The following is a 19,285-nucleotide window of genomic DNA, read 5'->3' as shown; positions in this document are numbered from 1 at the left end:
GAGCTTGTGGAGACCATCTGCCTGCTGGAAGAGGAACATCGTCGGAGGAGGAATATCGTCGCTGCCCAAGGAGAGCTGCTATTGCCGACGTTGCACAGAGTACAGGACTATGTCTGACGTGTTGGTTTGAATTGGAGGAGTGAGTGTGCATATGAGTGTGTGTTGTGAATGAGTGTGTATGTTTGCATTTATAAATTGTTTGCACATATAAGTGGATAGTTTGTGATTTAAACTATTTCATTTTTACTGCAGTCCTAAAGGAGTGGCTGGTAGTCTCCGGGGTATATGGGGTGGGTCTTGCTTTTATTATTGTCTTAGGTAGGCCTGTCCATTAGGCTGCAGGGATAGGGGCATGTGTAAACCAAGGGGGATGGAACAGAGAAGGATGGGGGCCAAATTATATCAAGATTAGGCAGCAGGCGCTGGACTGATGCTAAGGGCAAACCACGTCAATCCAGAAGAACAGGGGATAGATGCGTAATACCCATCCCCTGTTCTGGGTCCGCCCAAAACCAGAAGTTAACTGGGGGACGCAGGATTCCTACCGACCTTCGATTGCTGCTATGTAATGCCAGGTCTGTGACACAAAAAACATCTGTCATCCATGATATGATACTGGATGAGTGCGCAGACCTGGTATGTATTACGGAGACCTGGCTGGACGAGGCCTCAGCTCCCACTCTTGAGGCCATGTGTCCGCCAGGTTTCTGCTATGCGCAGCAACCGAGGGTGGGAAGGCGGGGAGGGGGAGTGGCAGTCATCTATCGGGAGTCCTTGATGTTCACCAGACCTCCGCTCCCAAGGACCAAGTTTGTTGATTGCATGTACTGGAGGTTGGGCCCGAAGGGCAGTCTGGGGATCCTGCTTGTGTACCGCCCGCCCCGCTGCACGGCAGACTCCCTGACCGAGGTGCTGGAGGTGGTCTCGGATGTGCGAACGTTGACCCCAGAACTGTTAGTACTGGGGGATTTTAACGTACACGCTGAGACCACTCTCATTGGAGCCCCTCGGGATTTCCTGGAAACCATGGCTTCCTGGGAACTGCACCTTAGTAACACTGAGCCCACCCATGTAGCCGGTCATGCTCTCGACCTTGTATTTGTCCTGGGAGTGGTGGGGAGTGTTCTGAAGTTGGGGGCTATTTCTTTTACCCCTGTGTCATGGTCAGATCACTATCTGGTGAATTTTGACTTCTCGATGCCACACACCCTCCGCAGGGGTAAAGGACCTATTAGAATGGTCCGCCCCAGGCGCCTGATGGATCCGGATGGATTCCTGACTGCGCTGGGGGATTTGGAACCTGCTGAAGGTCGTCCGGTCGAAACCCTGGTGACGGAGTGGAACGAGGGAATCACCAGGGCATTAGACCGGGTGGCTCCGAAACGTCCTCTCCCCCTGAACAGAACTCAGACAGCACCGTGGTATACACCTCGGTTGCGAAGTCTGAGACAGGAGGTGAGACGACTAGAACGCCGGTGGCGGAAATCCCGCTCTGAAGATGCTCGAACACAGGTTAGAGCAGCAATAGCTGCCTACCAGGTGGCAATAAAGGCAACAAAGAAAGATTTCTTTGCTGCCTCTATTGCATCCGCAGAGTGCTGTCCCAGGAAGCTGTTCCAAGTGGTCCGAAGCCTGGTCGGTCCAGTCGCTCAGGAACCCTTGGAGCATTCAAAGGCTTCCTGTGACAAATTGGCAAGGCACTTTGCCGATAAAGTCGAACACCTGAAGAACTCGATTCCGTACGCTGTGGATGCAGTAGAGGATCCAGAGTTAACCAGTTGCAATCCGGTTCAGTGGGATCGGTTCCGGCCTCTTCCTTCTGAGGATGTGGACAAGGTACTTTCAACGGTGAAGCCTACCACCTGTCTGATTGATCCTTGCCCATCATGGTTCCTTATGAACTGCAAGGAGAAATTGGGCGAGGGGATCAGGGTGGTGGTAAATGCATCCTTGAAGGAGGGTGTAATGCCACCAGCCCTCAAGGAGGCAATTATAAAACCCATTCTAAAAAAGTCCTCCTTGGATCCCCAAGTTTTGAACAACTGTCGCCCCATTTCGAATTTGCCATTTTTGGGCAAGATCATTGAGCGAGTGGTGGCTAACCAGTTATCAGCACACTTGGATGAAATGGATTATTTAGATCCATACCAATCGGGTTTCAGGACTGGACATGGTACTGAAACAGCCTTGGTCGCTCTGGTAGATGATATGAGGAGGGCATTAGACAGGGGAGAATTCACCTTTCTTGTCCTCCTGGATCTCTCAGCGGCTTTTGATACCGTCGACCACGGTATCCTGTTAGATCGCCTGGGGGGATTAGGAATAGGAGGCACTGTTTTACAGTGGTTCCGTTCCTTTCTCTCTGACAGGCATCAACAGGTAGCATTGGGAGATGAGGTTTCAGACCCTTGGCCCCTCACTTGTGGAGTACCACAGGGTTCTATCCTCTCTCCCATGCTATTTAACATCTATGTAAAACCGCTGGGAGCTATCATCAGGGGTTTTGGGCTGCGGTGTCACCAATATGCTGATGACACGCAGCTCTATCTCTCCTTTAAATCTTCACCGGAGTTGGCTGTAGAGACCTTGTCCAAGTGCCTGGAATCCGTGAGTGGGTGGATGGGAAGAAACAGGCTGAAGCTCAATCCTGATAAGACCGAGGTGCTACTTGTGGGTGACAGGGGAAGGTTGGGTGTTGCTGACCTGAATCTTAATGGGGTAAAATTGCCCCTGAAGGATCAGGTCCGCAGCCTCGGGGTTGTTCTTGATTCCAAGCTGTCCATGGAGGATCAGATTTCGGCAGTGAGCCGGGCAGCTTGGTATCAACTACACCTCATACAGAGGTTGCAACCCTACCTTCCTATTCATCAGCTCCCACTGGTGGTACATGCCCTGGTCACCTCTCGATTAGACTACTGCAATGCGCTCTACGTGGGGTTACCCTTGAAAACGGTCTGGAAACTACAACTGGTGCAGAATGCGGCGGCACGCCTGCTTACAAACAGCCGCCGCCGTGATCACATCACGCCGGTGTTATTTCATCTACATTGGCTTCCAGTTGTTTTCCGGGCCCAATTCAAGGTGTTGGTCTTAACCTTTAAATCCCTATACGGTCTCGGCCCAGTTTACCTGAAGGAGCACCTCCAGTACCACCAACTAAGCCGCCCGACCAGATCAGCCACACAGGGCCTTCTCTCCGTCCCACCAACGAAAACAGCTAGGTTGGTGGGGACTAGAGAGAGGGCATTCTCAGTGGCGGCCCCCACTCTCTGGAACTCCCTCCCGTTCGATCTTCGCCATGCCCCTTCCCTAGATACATTTCGCCGAGCCTTAAAAACATGGCTCTTTGGACAGGCCTTTGGGATCCCCGGGGTGGGCTAATTTCTTTATATTGTTTTAAAATTGTCTATTGATGGCCCTGTACTCCCGCTTTTTAAAATGGTTATTGTTGACTGCATTGTATTTTATTATGTATTGTATTATTATGTATTGTTGAATTTAATGTTGTACGTCGCCTAGAGTGGTTTCGGCCAGATAGGCGACACAAAAATTAAATTTATTATTATTATTATTATTATTATTATTATTATTATTATTATTATTATTATTATTATTATTATTATTATTATAACCATATCTCCCACATCATACACACGTTCCCTGGCTGTTCTGTCATACCAGTAACTTTGCTTCTGCTGTGCTTGACTCAAATTCTTTTTCACCACCTCCATCATTGATGTTAATTTATTGCGGAATTCCAATACAAAATCTACTACAGATGTTTTGTACTCTCCCAGGGTTCCTTCCCATGAATTTTTTAATAGTTCCAAAAGTCCCCTCACTTTTCTAGTGAACATCAGTTCAAAGGGTGAGAAGCCTGTTGACTCCTGAGGGACTTCTCTGTATGCAAATAAGAAGCATCCCAAACGTTCATCCCAGTCTTGTGGGTGATCTTGAACATAACTTCTTATCATGCCCTTCAAAACTCCATTGAATCTCTCAGTTAGCCCATTAGTGGCGGGATGGTAAGTAGTGGTCTTTAGATGTTTTAGACCACAACATTTCCACATACATTGCATCACTTCTCCCATGAATACACTGCCTTGATCTGTCAGCACTTCATGAGGGAAACCCAGCCTCATAAAGATTTTTAATAAAGCCTCTGCCACCACAGGGGCTTCTACAGATCTTAGTGCTTCTGCATCTGGGTACCTGGTGGCAAAATCCACCACCACCACTAGATATTTCTTGCCATGCCTTGTGGGTTTGGAAAAAGGGCCCACCAAATCTATTCCCACTCTATAAAAGGGTTGTCCAATTATAGGAAGGGGCTTTAAGGGTGCCTTAGTCTTTACTCCACTTTTTCCCACCTTTTGGCATATTCCACAAGATAGACAATGTTGTTTTACATCTTTGGAGATGTTTGGCCAATAATAGTGTGCCGCCAATCTCCTCTTGGTCTTTTTTATTCCCAGATGTCCTGCACATGGGACATCGTGGGCTACCTCTAGCAATCTGGTTCTGTATTTGCTAGGTACTATCAATTGCTTCACTGGTTCACATTCATCCTTTCTCTCAGCAGGCATCCACAGTCTATATAAAATCCCATTCTCACACACAACTTGATTCCTCAGTTTGTCAGTGAAAGGAATCTGTTGGGTCAGGGCTTGTTCCTTTATTTGATTCAAACTGGTATCCTTATTCAGTTCTTCTCTGAAATGCTCTGTCTCTTCCCAAGAGACCACTTGATACAGTTTGTCTCCTTCAGCAGGCCTGCTAGTGGTTGCTATGGTGACCTGAGGCTGGCTAACAGATTCCACCCTGTTCTTTTCAGCCCCCCTTAACATGGCTTCTGTTTCTCTGCCAAGTTGCTGTCTGGTCACCACATATATTTTCCCTTGTGCCCCCATAACATCTCTTCCCAATATCACTGGTTCTTGTTGCTGGGCATTAATGCCTACTTTATATCGGCCCTCTCGGCCTCTCCACGCCATTTTCACCAGGGCCATAGGCAAGCTTTCTGGTTGACCCCTCACTCCTTGGATATTCACCGTTTCCTGAGGTAATATTTCTTCAGATTTTATTAAATCTGGCCTCAGTAACGTCTGAGCGGCACCAGTGTCAAGCAATGCCCAATAATTTGCCCCTTGTACACTCACTTCCTCTCTCAGACTTGAATCAAGGTCTGTTACTTCTGTCCAGTTTATCTGGCAGAACTGAACCTTTTTTGTGGTTAAATCTTTTGGTTCTATTTTTACTGCCCTTGCCTGAGCAGGATTACTAATGGGGTTGGCAACCTCACATTGAAAACGTAGGTGCCCCGGTCTACCACATTTGTAGCATAATTTCTCCTCTGTTTTAGGGTACACAGATCCACTCTGGGGTGTCCTGTGCCCTTCAGATTTTACTGGAGGACTCACTCGCTGTGGTACCACATCCCTTCTGCCAGCATTATATGGTCTGGGTTTAAACTCTCTTGATGTTTTCCCCACCCAGCCAGTTCTGTTGGAGGCGAAGTGATCCGCCATCTCTGCGGCCTCTTGAACAGATGTAGGGGAACGGTCTTTGACCAGGAGCCTTATTTCTGGTGGTAACTGATGGTATAATTGATCCAGTATCATGAGGCTTTTCACCTCTTCCACTGACTGAGCTTTGGCACTACTCATCCACTTTCCAAATATATCCATCAACTTTGCTCCCAGTTCAACAAAAGACCTCCCTGCTTGGATCTGACAGTTTCGGAATAACTTTCTAAAATAGTCAGGTCCCAGTCTGAATCTTTTGTAGACTGCCTCTTTAAACTCAGCATAGGTGACGGGCTTGTCTGAGGGGAAATATTGGTATACCTCAGCCAATTCCCCTTTAATCAGGTTTGATAAATACTGCATGTATTTATCTTCAGGTAGCCCCCACAACTGAGCTGCCTTTTTAAAGGTTGTGAGATAAATTTGAGGATCTTGACCAGGCTCATAGACAGCAAAGTCGTTTGGAGTAATTTTTATTTTTGCTCCATCTCTGTCTTTCCTTGTCTCCTCAGAGTGAAATTTCTCTCTATCCAATTTTAATTTTTCTGCCTGTAGTTCCGCATCCACTCTCATTCTCTCAGTTTCTATCCTCAATCTCTCAGTTTCCATCTTCAACTTCTCAGTTTCCAACTCCCTCTGCTTGTCTTTCTCATCTGTTTCAAAGACCCTCTGCTTGTCTTTTTCCTCAGCCTCCCATCTTAACTTCTCTCTCAAGTACTCTATATAAGCGGGATTGCTTAAATATCCTTCTGGGGTCTCTTCTCTGACAGGTTGTTTTTGCTGGGCAGTTGCAAATCCTATAAGTGCTACCCTCAATTCATCTACCCCTTTACCCTCGTGAGGTAAATTGAATGTTATGCACTTCTCCACCAGCTCCTCTCTTTTCATTTTTATGTATTCAGCCATGGTGTTTGAGTTCACTCACTCTTTGCCACACACTCTTTGCCAGTCACTCTCACAAGTAATCTTGTTTTGTTATTTCTGTCTGCCACACCACTGTTAAGGATTCTCTAGTATTCGTACCACTGCTACAGCCAACACCTGTGACGTAGTCTCCTTTGTTCGTATCTGGATTCTCTGTTGTTCGTATCCCACCGCTACTGCCACCACCTGTGACGCCCTTCCCTGGCTCTCCCTGTCAGGTTCCTACCTGCTCGTGGTTACTGCCTGTCTCTAGGCACCACCAGGGACTCCACCAGTCCGGACTGTCCTTTTTTATGGTTTCTCTCCCCGCTCTAGCACAGATCTCAACAGATCCCCCTGCTAAGCAGCACCACCAGTCACGTCCTATAACCAGTATTCCCAGAGACTCTGAATACTTGTATTGTTATTCTCTTCACCGCTACCACCATTTGTTACAGTTTCCCTTCAGCCTTGGTCATTACCTTACCCTCCCTTCTGGTCTGTGAAACCCCTGCCAAGGATCAGGCCTTTGGTAAACCAAATTAAGTATTTATTAAATATAACAAAGATAACAAAGATAACAAGATTTCTTCATAAGGCACATAAGCATATGGTTTTATCTAATACTAATCCGAACTCCATCCCCCTCCTTCTCCATGCTCTCCTGGCAAACAACTCTCTAAAACCCACCAAAACAACCCACTCACTTTCATCACCCCCCCAGATTCCACTGTCATTCTTCCTTTTATACTGTCAGCCATTTTAAACATTCAGCCAATCATCCAGCATTCTACTGCCCATTCACTCCCCCTCCTCTTTCACTCCATTTACCATGTATCTTCTAAACAAACAGCACTTACCCTATTTACACTAATACAGGATCATCACAGGCAGTGTTTTGAAAACCTTCCCAATATGAAACGTGAATCAAATACTTGATTTTCTGGGAGTAAAGCAGCAATGCTAATCCCACATACCTGGAGTAAACTCCACTGAATTCAGTAGGACTTACTTTTGAGTAGACATGGTTAGGATTGTGCTGTAAATTCATGGGACTTTTGAGTGAACATAGCAAAGAATTGTGTTTGTGTTGTAAATCTTTCTCTTCCCCTCCAATCTTATTTTTAAAGTAATTAAGCTGGGCTTACTTAGGTATCACTGCTTTTATTATATAGGAAATTAATACTGATTTTATTTTTTAAAAAAAATGTTCCTCAATGATCAACTGGTTTTGACAATAAACTATTATATAGGGTGTATGCATTTACATCTCCAGTGTGTGTGTATGGAGGATTTCCAACATCCTGTGAGGTAGGGTTGCCAACTGGAAACCAAGGCAGCTCACAACAAGAAATAAATCCCTTTAAAATCCAATAACCATAAAAATAAGTATAAAACAGTTGCAAAACAGCTTAGTGGCATGATTCTGAATTTTGGGTTGGGTGACATTGCAGTTCTGTACACGCTTCCCTGTTTGAGTAAGCCCCATTGAATACAATGGAGCTTGCTTCTGAGTAAACATGCATAGGATTGCACTATAAATATCTTTACAGGTTGTGTAAATAATAAGCATATTTGATAGTCATGCTTATATAAATATTTCTTCATACTGTGTCCCAATAAGAATCTGATTTCAGACTGGCTGGACATTATTTCTTCTACATTTTCAGTGTGCCCTTCTTCCTTGGGGTGGTCATGGTTCCCCTCTGTTGTTTTCATCCTGGGAGCAGATTAGGCTGAGAGATGGTGAATAGCCTATGGTCACCTAGTAAACTGTATAGCTCATTTCCATTTGAAAAAATTAATTTAAACTATTTACATGCAGGCAAAGTTTTTAAGTAGATTTACACAATATGTTTAAAGCACATCCAACTTGCATTTAAAGCACATGACTTCCCCTAAAGAATCCTGGGAAGTGTAGTTTCCCCCTCACAGTTATAATTCTCACCACCCGTAACAAACTACAGTTCCCATGATTCTGTGGTGGGATTCATGTGCTTCAAATGAGCGTTGAATGTGCTTTAAAGGAATGGTGTGGATCTGCCCTAGGCATGCTGTGCATTCATTAGTGAATTGAAAAGAACAATTTTGAAAATGGAAATGGATTGCCTTCAAGTCAATCCCGAGTTATGGTTACCCTATGAACAGGGTTCTCATGGTAAGCGGTATTCAGAGGGGGTTTACCATTGCCTCCCTCTGAGGCTGGTCCTCCCCAGCTGGCTAGGGCCTGCCCAGCTTGCCACAGTTGCACAAGCTAGCCCCTTCCTTGTCCACAACTGCCAGCTGGGGGGCAAATAGGCTCCTTGGGACTATGCAGGTTGCCCACAGCTGTACAGGTGGCAGGGCATGTAACCCCTAAGCCACTCACTGTGGGGGTGATCTTTAGCTGGCCCTTTACATCCTGGAGACACAAGTGGGGATTTGAACTCACAGACTCTGGACTCCCAGCCAGGCTCTCCTCCCCACTGTGCTATACCACCTGTCAGAACAATGATAAAAGATACTTTTTTAAATGGGGAAAGAGTTGTAGCTCAGTGGTAGGGCATATGCTTTGTATGTAAAGATCCAAAATTCAATTTCTGAAAAAGACTATTGCCTGGAATCCTGAACAGCCAATGCTAGTCAATGTCATCAGTACTCAGCTAGATGGTACCAAATGGCCTGACTCAGTATAAGGCAGATTCCTTTGCTCCTAAAAGTGGAAAGAGACCCAAGGGCCACAGTGACTGTAAAATATATTTATATATTTTATTTACAACATTTATATACCACTTGATTGTAAAAAACCTCAAAGGGGTTTACAGAAGTAAATAAAACAATAAAATTATTGGCAAAAACGATTAGACAGGTAAAAACATTCAAAATAATAAAACCAGTAATGAGTTAAAAACAGATAAAAAAACACAATAGCTCCTACATGCCTGGGTAGGCTTGCCTAAACAAAAATGTTTTTAGTAGGTACTGAAAAGAATACAATGAGGTTGTCTGCCTAATGGCAGGGAGTTCCAAAGAGTAGGTGCTGTCACACTAACGGACTGATTTCTTACAAGAGCAGAACAAGTGCTATGTGGCAACCGTAACATGGAAAGCATGCCTTGAACTCGGCCTGATAGCAAATTGGCAACCAGTGCAGATTTCAGAGCAGAGATATTATGTGCTGATAGGGTCTCACTCATGTCAGCAATCATGCCACAGCACTCTGCACTAACTGCAGCACCTGGGTCAGGTTGTGCTGCATGGGGATCTCTGTGACCTTGGCTGACTGGCTGCTAGGATTTTTGGTTTTGGTTTTTGCTTAGGAATCCTGACTGGTTGGGGGATGCTGGGTTTTTTGCCCTACTCATAGGAATGTTGTTGTCGTTGGTATGGTATTGCATTTAGGAAATCATCACTGTCTTTTTCTTTTTCTATTTACATTTCATTTACCTTTAACCTCATTCCCTTTCATCCATAGAATCAACAACAGTGATTCCATGTGCTGAGCTCAACCCTCTTAAACCCACTGATGATGCACCTTGTTGGTTGCATGACAGTTTGTTTCTTGCCTGATATTGGCAAAAGAGAATTCACATACTGGGAAGTGTGGCTGCAACTGTTGTTCCCAAGCTGCTGTCTGTGATGGTAAACCAAACCATGTGTGTTTTCTCTCTGTTAATTATTACTCGCTGGAATTGGGTTGGCTGTCGAAGTGAGTTTATAGCAGCCCATAGGGTAGACAGAAAAGGATAGATAATCTTCTCACTCTTACTCATTTCTCATTTCTCAGACCTCTTTCAGAAGTGAAGGGTCAAATCTGTAAAGAAATTTAGAGCAGCCATTTTAAAAGATAGGGGCAGGGCATTCCAGCCAGGGGGTTGCCAACCCTGCTTGGATATGGATATCTTGGCAGATGATCCCTAGTCAAGCTTTACCACAATCCAAACCATATCTACTCAGAAGTCAATAGTTCTATGGGGCTTAGTCCCTTAGTAAGTGTGTTTAGAATTGCAGCCTTCAGGGGCATCCATCTTTACTTCTGAGTGCTCCCATCTAACATTTCAACAACACTAGGCTCCTATCTTCCTACAGTAGCCTTCGGATGACTTGCCTGGCCTGTCGGCCGTTAATCCCTTCTTGCCAGAAGCAAGTAGGGTAGATTAAATGTTCCCTACCTAGGCTCCATCTTTCAGCTAAGATTTCTCTCTTAATTTTCAATCAGAGAAATCTTTTTAATGACATCACTCAAGCCTGCCCTATGACATCACTAGGGCATGTCTCTGTGACATCACTAGGGCCCACCCCTGAAATCTCAGGGTTTGGGATGCTTCTGACCTGGCAACCCTATTTCTGACTCCCTCTGCCATGCAATAAAGTGCTTCAACAGGCCTTCGGGATTTCCGGGGAGGGTTGATTACTAAGATTGGAATGCTTCCTACCCTGTTTTAATATTATTGTCTGCTGCTGTATTGTTCTTATATTGTTTTTATATTGTATCATTGTATTGTATTTTATCATATTATGTTTTAACTGTTGTACGTCGCCTAGAGTGGCCATTGGCCAGATAGGCGACACAGAAATTAAATTTATTTATTTATTTATTTATTCAGTTTATTGGAACAGCTACCTAAAGGGGCAAAGCTTCTGATATAGGATAATGGTTACAAGAGACTCCATCTGGAAATAAATTCCATGCATGATCCCAACCCTCTTCAAGCATTCACTTTTGAACACATAAAGGAGCCATCAGGAAGGCACAGGGATAGCCTCGCCCCTAGAAGATTATACTGCTTCACTCTGAAGAGGCCTAACTTCATTGTGTGGACAGTTCCCAAGTACGTGGGTAGATAACTTGACTAATCAGGATGGGAAGGTATGTGTAGACTCGAGCACCTGCAGCAATTGCTGGATTGGGTTGAGAATGACAAGCCCCGTTAAAATGTCCTGCCATCCAGGGCAGTTCGGATCATTCTGATAAAGATGAAGACTTCTGCTGAGAAAGATGGGGTATGAACAGTCCCTGTGTGCTCTTAAAGGTGATCTCTGGACTGCAGCCAAAACAAACAACCCTCAGTGGAAGAGACTTTTTTTTCTTTCACCAACATGCCATGATTTACAGATTAAAATCAAAATATGGAAGGAAACAATTGACATTGGAATTAAATAAGCAAAATAAAAGAGTTTTCCATGCAAAAGTAATAGGAATGGGACACACATGAAAAACAATTTTTTAAAGGTTCTTTTCGTTCATATTGGCATTTCTTTTCAGTTATGTCTACCATCGTTTGGAATTTTGTAATTGATTTTATGTTGCTTTAGAAAATATAAGGAAAAAACTTTTTAAGGTAATGCCAAGACGGTATTAAAATCCTGTGTTATCAACAGAATAAATAAGAACTATCAAAAATGTGATGCAGAGGTATAGAAAGGTATCAGGAGACTATTATCATATGTGGAGGAAATTTGGTTCAGTGCAGAAATACTGGGAAAAAGTTACAGATTTACAGAGGCTGGCGGGAATGGAGCTGGCAGAGGTGGAGCTGGTGGAAGGGGCTATCACACCAGCTGCTGTTTGGAGGTCTCTGGGAGGCGAGGACGCTGGCTGTGCCAGCAGGGCACAGAGAAAGGAAACGAAGTACATGTTTCTTTCCGCCACCACTTTTCCTGGCATATCAGCTGCCGGGAGGGAAGTGAATGGGAGCTGGATATAGCATGTCCTCCCCAGGCTCCTCCCCTGGCACACCCCTGGAACATCCCTTTTTCAGGCCTTCCGCTGGCTTCCGCCAGCTCCTCTTATGCCAGGCTGGGCTTCTCTGGAGGATCTCTGGCTGATCCGGGATGAGGGACTCATGCTGGCGAACCCAGCTGAGCCCCAGCGGGCTCAGCTAGAGGTGCGCCATATCCAACTCCACTCAGCTACATACACGTTCCCTGCCATGAGCCAAGATGGCGGCAGAGGCTTCAGCCCCTTAGGGAAAGCTCATCCGCCATCATGGTTCAGGGCAGTGCTGTGCACGCAACCGCATAACAGCTGAGAAAGGTAGGTTGAAGCGAGGGAATGGAGGGGGCTCTGAAGCTCTTGCCATGTGATCTGCAGCAGCGATCCTGCTGCAAATCGTGGAAGGGGAGCACCGGGGCCCGGGGCAGGCTTGTGCATGTCTGGGGCTGGCCCTGAGTAGCATTAAATATCAAAGCATGGATTGATAAGGTTTGGGATTTTGCTTTAATGTTGAATAACATACTTTTTAAGATCCAAAGAAATGGGACAAAGACCAGATAATTTTATTGCAAACTGGACCCCGTTGTTGTTTTTAAAAAAGTTTGCCTTCCAAGATGAAGTACAGCTTTGATGTGTTTTTCTTTTTCTGGTCCTATTTTTAATTCTTTACCCTATTAATTGTCATAAAGAATCACGGTGTAATTAGGAAGTTTGAGCTGTTGCGTTAGGACAATCTTATTTAGGTTTTGGGTGACATCTGGATTCCTGGCTTTATTTCTAAAAATGTTATCGATTATTTCTTTCTGTGTAAATGTTGTTATGTGCCTCCAAGTCGACTACGACTTATGGTGACCCTATGAATCAGTGACCTCCAAGAGCATCTATATTTTTAAAATATGTTTTTATTTTATTTTTAATTGTATTGTTTTACCACTTTGGTGTTTCCTGTCCTGGGCTCCTCTGGTAGAAATACAGTACAATCAAAATTTAATATATGATGCTGATGTGTTGTTGCTATGTGCCTTCAAGTTGGTTACGACTTATGGTGACCCTATGAATCAGTGACCTCCAAGAGCATCTGTCATGAGCCACCCTGTTCAGATCTTGTAAGTTCAGGTCTGCGGCTTCCTTGATGGAATCAATCCATCCCTTGTTTGGCCTTCCTCTTTTTCTACTCCCTTCTGTTTTTCCCAGCATTATTGTCTTTTCTAGTGAATCATGTCTTCTCATGATATGTCCCAAGTATGATAACCTCAGTTTCATCATTTTAGCTTCTAATGATAGTTCTGGTTTAATTTGTTCGAACACCCAATTATTTGTCTTTTTTGCAGTCCATGGTATCCGCAAAGCTCATCTACATAAAAAAAATTAAAAATGGAAAAAAGAAAATTCATCTTTACAGCAGAATTGAAATGGCAACCTTGACTGATGGTGAATAATTTGCATTGTTCCTTTCACTAGATGGCAGTATTGAAAGCTGCCACCTGACTTCTTGAAATGTTGCATCCTTTCAAGTGCAAGATTGCTGAATGCAGCAAGTTTTCCACAAATCTCATGAGCTAATGGTTATTATCTTAGGTTACCTTGCAGTGCTAGTCCATTGACGAGTGATGCTGAGCAGGAGTAGAGAAGTGAGCTCCAGCCTCTTGAAACAATTGTTTTTTCCTGGTACATCAGCTTTTGATACTGGATTAATACATATTTTAAACTGTTCCCTCAGTGTTTATTGTCTTCCACTGTATTATACAGAAACATCTGCATTGCACTAGGAAAGCTTTTAATAACAAAGGCAGCAAAACACCTTTGGTTAGTCCAGCATCTGTTTTCCGCTGCTGTTGCCTCCCAGCAACTGGTATTCAGAGATGTACTGCTGCCTCTGAAAATGGGATGGTATCCAACATTGCGCAAACAGAAGACAATGTTATGCAATTGATCTGTCCTTTCCCCTTTTCACCCTGCAACTTCTTATCCCCCCCTTCCTCTTGAGACGATTGGAGAGGTGCTACCAAACGTTGTGAGCTGTTTTGTCCAGGGATGTAGTGGGAGGAGGGGAATCACCTCAAATTGGGTGGAGGAATCTTCACCCAGTGGAACACAAGATTTTTCCACTCAGTAGACCTAGTCTCCTTGAATGTGGCTAATCCCCCTGTAAATAAATCTAAATTAGTGGTCAGCACCACTTGTGGATGTGAATTCCATAAATTCGTGTGTGTTCCTTTCTTTCTCCTGTCTGAATCTACTGCTAATCAATCTTGTTTGAAAACCCGACTCGTTATTATGAGAAATGCACACTTTCTCCAATATCAGCATCTCCTTCCAGGCTGAATGCCAAAGAGCATTTCTTAATTTGAAAATAATTTTCTTTTTTTAAGAAACAAAATGCAATGTTTCTCTGTGATTTACTAGTTTGTTACAAGTAGTGTGTATTTTAAAAGTTCCATAGATAATTTAAACTGGACATTTGGTATTCTTGTAATAGTTATAACAAAACTGTATGCTATGCAGTATTAAAACTGGTTCAGGTCCAAAGACCTTGGCTGGATCCTGACTAAGTTAGCTGCACTTATGGTGCAATCCTATACATCAGGGGTCACCAATATTTTTGGATCTGTGGGTACCTATAGAAACTGGAGAAACTGCCGTGGGCACCACACCCATCCACATACACCATAAACTGTTCTATTGGCTACAATAAAATGTTTCTTTCAAGCATAATTTCAGCAGGGAGAGGGGACCCTATGGGCACCAGGGAAGGCAGGCACATAGGAGCCTATGGGCACCGTGTTGGTGACTTCTGGTGTACAGAGTTGCACACATTTCCCTTTGAAATTAATGGAACTTTTAGGCATAACTAAAGTTTTCACATTGGTTTCAATAGGACCCAAGTTCAAAAGACTTTGTCTGGTTCAATCCCAAAATATTCTTTGGGTGATTTATTGACTGCAGTCCAAACAAAGTTAGGTACATCTTCACACATTAAATAGCTTACAATTGCATGGCTATAATATAAATGTAGATTCTAAGCAATACAGAATTTATGTTACATTTGCCTATGCCTCTCATTATGCAGATGGCACACACAGCTAGTCTGCTTGCTGAGTCAGCTGGGCTAAGCTTATAGGTCTCATATTATATCAAATGAGCCTACTTTGATCAAAAGGAGGTTTGAACAGCATAGGCCATTTTGCATGCGGTGTTCTTGAAAATCCTTTGGGGCTGAGCTACAACTAGGGCTGCACTGAATGTTCTCCTGTTTCGATTTTTCAGGCCCAAAATAAGTGCTTTTGGGTTTTCACGAAACATGCCTTATCAGTGTATCAGTCCTGTTTCTTGCTCTTCATTTCCACTCTGTTTCAAAACCATTTCCCCCTGCTTAGAATTTCTTTCTCCTTCCTAAGTGATCTCAGCTTTTCAAGGTTCATATAACAAATGAGATGACATCAGTCTTCTACGTAACAAATCAGATTTGGCTATGTGATGACTGATGTCACTGCAGGCAAATAAAGCAATCTGGGAGGTCAATGCTTCCTGAATAAACTAAATGGGTGATGTTGGTCAATCAGATTTCTGCCATCCTCAGTCTGCATGGGTAAGTGCATTTCCTACCTCACAATGCAATCCCCCCTACTTCCTAATCACCAAAATGGGACAGTGGTTTCCATTTTGGTTGAAAATGTTTGAATAAAGCACCCCCTTTGATTAAGTGCTAAAAAAAACTATTTGAGACCAAGGCACTGAAAAGCTGGAAGAATCCCAAAACTATATTCTTACATTGAGAAGATAAACCTCAAAGATGTCATTTTGCTCTAACAATTACACAGTCTGTGACACAGTTATCTTGATGATGTCCCCATGAAACACCAGACTTAGGATAAAGTGGCAGGCACAGTGCTTTCTAGTTCAACAATAGTGCTTACTAGAAGTGCTTCTATAATATTCTTCCTCAATTGCCAATGTTTTAATTATAGGATTGGGTTTGCTAAGGGAGCTAAAATTAGAAGGGGCTAAGTGGATTTTGATATGAAGGAGCAGATTTTCTCTTGTTATTTGAGGAAATTACATTCTTGGGAGAAACGTGAAACCAAAGAGACCAAAATGACGTTGTGTCATTTTCGTCAGCTATAGGGTAGAGGAGAATATGCAATCCAAAGGTCATACATGCATAGTAATCTATTTATAAAGGCATAGAGATTGGGGAGGGGGTTCAAATGGGGCATGCTTTTTTTAAAATGAAAAAGCAAAATACCACTTAACAGAATGGATTCAGTTTTTTGTGGACTCCCAGAAAAAGAAGTTTAATGCTCCCTGGTCCAACTAACCTTTGTCCTGCTTGGCTCTTCCAGTGACCTTTCGTCTCTCAGACTGTGATGCATCTTGGCATTAAAGTCTTAAATTATATTGTCTCCCTCTCCTTTGCTGCTTATTTTACTGGGGACAGGCTGCATGCATACCATACATTTAACAGGATCTTTTCTGTCTATTTTACAGTTGAGTAGAATAGATACATATAGTTAACTAAAGACTCAGCTTTTGCCATTGCGATAGATTTGCAAGGTTCACACTTCCTACCTTCCAATCAGCTGTTTTCCATTCACACTAGTTGGCATTCCTCTGGAAAGGTTTAGTATCATTGTTTCCTTTTGGCCCTGCCCCCAATTTTACATGTTTACTCCCTCTGTAGTATTGATATTCCTAGGGGAGAAGGGGAGGGTTTTTTTTTGTCAGTTTCATTGTTTCTCATCAATTGCATGCTGAAGCAGGAAGAGCTAGGGGTGCAATTGAGAGGAAGTTATATATGAAGTGAGTGAAAGGCAAAGTAGGCATTCACCTCTCCTTTTTTTCTGTCAGTTTCACTTCCTCCTGACATATTTATAGTAAAATCCTTTTTAAAAAAGAAGATATGAAATGTGATTTTTATATCTGAGTGAGAGACAGTGTGTGTGTATGTGTGTGTGTGTATGTGATAAAATGGGATACAGGCGCGGAGAGGGACTGAAGAGTTCTCTCAGCAAAGATAAGAGAATGGGATGTCAGAAAAGGAGTGCATTTCTGGTTTCAAGGAGCAAGGGAAGGAACTAAACGGGAAAGGGGGGGAAAGGAAGGCTATAGAGATAGAGTGAGTCGGACGTGGCTGGTTAAGCCACCAGAAACAAAATGGAATTCATGGAGATTTTAGTGGGTGGAGAAAGGGGAGTATCTGAAAGTGACAATCCACCCACCTAGCAAAAAACATTGGAGCAAAGCACCTACATGAAGGAACGCAGCAAAGTGGAGACAGTTTTTCCTTCACTTTTCGCATTATCAGCTGATTGGATTAATACGGATATAAAGGGGAAACTGAGAGCCAGTGTGGTGTAGTGGTTTGAGTGTTGGACTATGACCTGGGAGATCAGGGTTCGAATCCCCCCACAGCCATGAAACTTACTGGGTGACTTTGGGCCAGTCACTGCCTCTCAGCCTCAGAGGAAGGCAATGGTAAACCACCTCTGAATACCGCTTACCATGAAAACCCTATTCATAGGGTCACCGTAAGTCGGAATCATTTTCATTTTCAAAGGGGAAACTACGTCAGAGCTTCACTTTGCCTGCAACGTCATGTGAACCATGCAAATTAAAAGGGGATGCAAGTAGCACCAATCTCACAGTAAGCTGACATGTGAATGAGCCCTGAGCTTGAGATGTACCTGCCAGGGACCTTAAACACAGGTGATTGATGCTATCTTGTTTTCAAGTACTTTATTTGAAGCCACCAGTGTGAGTGTATGCCAGAGCCCATTTTATGCACACATAAGAGCACAATAGAGCCTTATTCTCCCACACTTTAAAGATATTGCAGCTATAACTGGCTTCAAATGTACTTCTGTCACTGGCAAACTGATTATTTCAGGGTGAAGAAGGAAATGTTACAATATGAGACTGCCAACCTTCCTGAGAAGCCCAATTAATGCTATAGTGAAACAGGCCTGAATGTTTTTGTGCCCGTCACTATTATTATTATTATTATTATTAGTAGTAGTAGTAGTATATACTGATTAATACTGTAGTTTCTAAGTGGTGTACAATATGGATGCAATATACATAATAAAATCAGGTCAAATTAACCATAAGACCATCCTTTCCTCTCCATGCTTTCAAACTGATTTGAAATATTTATATATTTGTTATGCAAAGGGTGAGTGCATATGCTTTTTGGAGCAGGTGTAGCATTCCTCTATCTTTTACATTTGCAGAGTGATCACACAAATGTTAAAAGAATCAACAAGCGCCATGACAGCTATAAGAGGGAATTTGCCTGAAAAAAGAAAGACAGACTTTAAACGGAACTATCTCCTAAAGTGTTCTTGTTAAGCTACCAAGGCTGAAGTTGGCAGAATCTCAGCATTCCTTTCAAAGAAATTAGGGCAGCAATGCTCTGCACATTAACCTGCGTTTTTTAATTCAGAACACAGCACAACTGGGTGATATCTTGAATTGTCCTATGGAAACATGTAAAGTATGAATTTACTCTGACTTCCTTTGCAGCAGAGAAATGCTCAAAAACATGCCTGCATTTCATTATAACGAGAATAAACAAGAAGGCTAGGAATAAAAAAGCAACCCACAAATGATTTTTTTGGGCAGGGGGGAGATTTAGAAGCTCACTTTTTAATTTGCTCAACACTAAAGACTGATTGGCCACAGGCTAATCTAGCTTGCCTTTGCTTGCCATTAGTTAATAACTTCATATTTCTTTTTCTAGCCTCTTTGCAATGGAACACACCGTCTATGCCAGTGATGGGAAACTTGTGGCCCTCCAAATATTGTTGGGCTCCAATCTCCCATCAGCCCCTACCAGCATAGCCCCTACCATCAGGGATGATGGCAGTTGGAGTCTAACAACTTCTGGAGGGCCACAGATTCCCCATCCCTGCTGTACATTGCTGCCAAAGCCTGGTGCCTTTCTCACTTTTTATTTGTTTCCTGCCTTGCCTGGTTTCAGCTCCCTAGCCTCACCTGATTCTCTGTTTTCTCCCACCCTGCTTATTTGGACCATCTATCCCAAACTGCATTCTTGTACTGCAAAGCTATCTAGATCTCTTGGCAAGATGCCTCTGCTTGGCCATCCTGTTTGGTGGGCTCTCCTGTGTACGGCAGTGCTGACTTCACCTATTCTTTGTTTCCT

The sequence above is a fragment of the Rhineura floridana genome, chromosome 4 (genome assembly GCF_030035675.1).
Source record: "Rhineura floridana isolate rRhiFlo1 chromosome 4, rRhiFlo1.hap2, whole genome shotgun sequence".
Taxonomy (NCBI): Eukaryota; Metazoa; Chordata; class Lepidosauria; order Squamata; family Rhineuridae; genus Rhineura; species Rhineura floridana.
Note: the sequence above shows the minus strand (reverse complement) of the source record.